General features: G+C 35.3%; 1 pseudogene; it reads right to left on the bottom strand.

The window, feature by feature from the left end:
* Positions 1-2,541: 2,541 nt before the first annotated feature.
* On the bottom strand, positions 2,542-3,018 carry LOC102849766 (annotated as a pseudogene).
* Positions 3,019-4,490: the final 1,472 nt, after the last annotated feature.

Raw genomic sequence — 4,490 nt, forward strand, 5'->3', positions numbered from 1 at the left:
ATTAGCCATAATTTATTATGATCCAGTCAAATACCCTTGCACAGTCAATAAAACACAAATAGACATTCTTCTAATATTCTCCACTTTTAGCTAGGATCTATCCAAGATTAGCAATGATATCCCTATTGCCATGGATTCTTCTATATTCCATTTGAACTTCCGGCACTTCTCTGCCAAAGTACGGTACTAGCTGTTTGGAATTGTCTTCAGCAATATTTTGCTTGCATTTGATAGTAATTATAATCTCTATAACTTCCACATTTTGTTTGATCACCTTTCTTCAGAATAGAAACAAATATGAATCTCTTCCAGTCAATTGGGCTGTTATCCGCCTTCCAAATTTCTTGGCACAGACTGATCTGTAAATTAAAGCATGTCAATTGGCATCCTATCAATTCCTACTGCCTTATTTTTTGCCAAAGACTCCACTTCAGTTTGAACGTCTTCATTCATTACTATTGGCTCTTCAGTATATACTACTTCCAGAAATATTTCCGTGTAGACCAATTATTTTTGATACAGTATCTCTGTATTCCCTCCACCTTCTTTTGATGTTTCCTGGATCGTTCAAGATTTTGCTAAATTTTTTTTTTCACTTCTTTCTGCTTGAGGAATGCTAAGCAAGTTCTTCCTTTTTCTATTCTCCAAATCTAGCTCTTTGCACATCTCATTACAATACTTTGCGTTGTCTTCTCAAGTTGCCCTTTGAAATCTTTTGTTCCTCTCTTTTATTTCTGCATCTCTTTGTTATGGTTTCTAAACTCTCTAGTGCAATTTTCAGGCTTCCTTCAAGAGTAGAACATAGAAATATGAAGGAAAAATGATAACTTAGCAGTAGAGAGAAAAAAAACAAACGCTATTTGAACCAAGTGATTGAAGTAAATATGGTTACTGAAAAGTCATGGTGATCACTCTGATAACACTCTGCTTGAGATATGGTACAGATAGCAGTCCACATCTGTAGCCTTCCTCCGCCAAACCTGTAACTCTGTTCTAGTTGTGAAAAAAGCATAAACAAACCAAAATTCTACAAAATATCAGACCACATGTCAAGATCATAAAAAAACAGAAATGTATGAAAAATGACACAGTTGAAAGAAGCCTAAGAAAATATGAGCACTTAATGTAATGTGTTATTCTGGACGAGAACCCAGAACAGAATAGGGCACTAGGCAGAACCTAAGGACATCCAAATGAAGTCTGTGATGTAATTATTAATAATGTATCCGTATTAACTTTGGTACCTATACCACAGTAATAGAAGATGCTAACAACAGGAAAAACTGAATGTTGAGAGATATGGAAACATTTTGAATTCTATATGCAAGTTTATGCAAATATAAAACTATTATGGTATTTTAAAATTAACAAATAATCATAATATTTCATAAATAAGATATAAAATACAAATATTTTACTTAACTTTTTTTCAAACTAAGATTTTGAAACTTCAGTTTGGAGCAGCCACCTTTCAAGTGCTTAGAAGTCACATGTGGCTAGTTAACATTAAAGCACAGACCTGGGAACAATGAGACCATCTGAGGGCTTGAACAATGTAGTCACTGGCAAGCTAAGAAGCTAAACGTATAAATAGTTCTCTTGGAGTGGGATGCATTTGTAAAAGTGTCGAAAGATATTTTGTCAAATAAAAAACCACTTTTAAATTCCTTTCACTCAACAGAGAGTGATAAAATTATGTAGGGAAAGAAAAAGCTGATCTGAAGAAGAAATATATTATGATAGACTTTTTTGATACAAAACAACCCAGTTCATATGCATCATCTTACAATTTTCTCAACAGTTCATGTGTTAATTTTATAACTCAGATTTTCCATATGAGAAAGTTCCAAGTCTCAGAAATTGTTCATGATTGTCTCAAGATTATTCATCAAATAAGTGACAAAAACTGGATTCAAACTAAGACCTACGTGGATTTCAGTAACAACAAATTTGAAGTAACATAAAAATCTTTCAGAAAGAGAATTTATAAATTGTACTATTTAGATGATGGTAAAAAAATGTACTGCCATCCCAAACGTATGCAGTTCTAATCCAGCAGCTGCTTGTGGAAGAAGAACAGATAATATCCTCCTGAGTCAGTTCTGACTCAACTGTACACAACAGCAACAACTGCACAATTAAATAATAAACTACAATATGCAGGGAGGGAGGGGTCACAGGATTTTATTTTTTTTTTAGCTTAAAAAAATTTGTTTTGTAATCCTGTTGTGTGACCATTTTGTTGTGTTTTTTTTTTTTTTAAATTTTCTTTTATTTCATTATTTTTTGCTTGCCTCCGGAAACCCTATGAACTTGGAGAGAGGACGAAAGGCACCCAAGCGTCAAGGACTCTCCTTCATAGGGTCACTATGAGTCGCCTGCAACTCGATGGCACTTAACAACAACAACAATCCTGTTGTAAAACGGGATTTAATTTTTTGTAAACCTAAAATTGCCCTAATATATAATCTTTTTCTTTTCTTTTTTTTTTTTTTTTTATGGGAAAAAGTAAGCTTTATTTCATCCAGGGTGGAGTTCGGCTCAGAACTTCTGGAACTGCTTCTTGGTGCCCGCGGCCTTAGTGACCTTGAGCACGTTGAAGCACACGGTCTTGCTCAGTGGCCCGCACTCGCCCACGGTGACAATGTGGCCGATCTGGACATCTCTGAAGCAGGGAGATAGGTGCACGGACATGTTCTTGTGACGCTTCTCAAAGCGATTGTACTTGCGGATGTAGTGGAGGTAATCTCGGCGGATGACGATGGTCCTCTGCATCTTCATCTTTGTCACCACGCCAGACAGGATTCACCCTCGGATAGAGACATTACCAGTGAAAGGGCAATTCTTGTCAATGTAGGTGCCCTCAATGGCCTCCTTGGGTGTCTTGAAGCCCAGACCGATGTTCTTGTAATAATGTGGGACCTTCTCCTTGCCGGTTTCACCCAACAGCACTCTCTTTTTGTTCTGGAAGATGGCCGGCTGCTTCTGGTAGGCTCACTCGGTCTGAATGTCCACCATCTTTCCGACTACTTGCCATCTATTTTTTAAAAAATTAATCAACTATGGCTACAAAAATCAGCATAATTAGATCTTAGAACTAATTTAAGTCAGAAAAGGTAGAAGGTAAAAAAAAAATCCAGTAGTATAATACTATTTTATGAATTCCTAAAATAATAAATCTAACTATATTATAAAATTGTGTGTATGTTAAAATTACAAAGAAGAGGAAAAATTAAATAAATAGTGTTGGCATAAACATTCTTCATAGGGAGGGCAAAGAAACGAGATTGGTAAAATACATGACGTACATGATATTGATATGTTAGTTGTAAACATGTACTGGACTCATAGATACTTGTTTTGCTACTTTGTTTCATAAGTTATTGATATTTTACAATATAAAATATTTCAAATATGAGATTAAAATTTTCAAATTACTTAGTATTTCTGATTACTTTCCTTTTTCCTCCATGCTAGTATACTTTTAACTGTGTTCAAAGAAATGATAAAGGTCTTTTAAGAAACCTCTCTGGCTGTTAAGAAAAAAGCCAGATATCATCATTAAGAAAATTGGTCTAATAGTTGAGGAATAGAAACTATAAGTTTTACATAAACTCTTCCAGAAAATATAGAGGAAAGAATCATTCTTAAATTTATTTTGTGAGTAAAATATTGTAATATGACATAGCAATGTCATAAAAAAAACAAATTCTGATAAAAAAATGAAACAAGAAAATACAAATTTCAGTTACAAATTAAAAATAAATCTTCACAAAAAATTTCTACAGAAAAATTTGCAAATCAAACACAATTTATTCTCTCTCACATATGCCATTGTTGTTTTTGTGAATGCCATCAAATTGAGCATGATTCATAGCAACCCTATGAACAAAAGGCCTGAAGCCTTTCTATAATGATCATCATTTATCAAAGTTCATAGAGTTTCCAGAGACATGTTAGTTAGGAAGTAAATGCACTCCTGCTTCCAAACCTGTTCTAAACTGGAAGCTGCACCAAACACTGTCCACCATCAGTAAATGTTATGGCATTTGATACCCTAATGGCACAAGCTTCAGCATCACAGCAACCCCAGGTTACCTCAGTACAGCATATTGAAAGAAGAGTGCTGTACCTCTTAGAAGAATGTTCCTCCAAAATATAATAACAACCAACCTTAAATACAAAGGCCCTTCCCAAGGTATTGTTGACTCTAAAGGAGAGGCTTAAAAAAAACCCAACCAATATAGAATGTTGTTGTTATGTGCCATTGAATGGCCAGTGATGTATAATAACCCTATGTACAGCAACTCTGAACCCTTCCCTGTCTTGAGCCAGTTTCACTAATTCTGACACACCAACCCCCACTGCCCCAGATACTATATCAGTCCATCTCATCCAGGGTCCTCCACCCTTCTGAGCATGATGTCCTTCTCCAAAGACCAGTCTTTCTCTGCCACATGCCCAAAGTATGTGAGGCAGAGCTTCAAAAT

This window comes from Elephantulus edwardii, unplaced genomic scaffold (genome assembly GCF_000299155.1).
Source record: "Elephantulus edwardii isolate Elephantulus edwardi_28Jun2011 unplaced genomic scaffold, EleEdw1.0 scaffold00082, whole genome shotgun sequence".
NCBI lineage: Eukaryota > Metazoa > Chordata > Mammalia > Macroscelidea > Macroscelididae > Elephantulus > Elephantulus edwardii.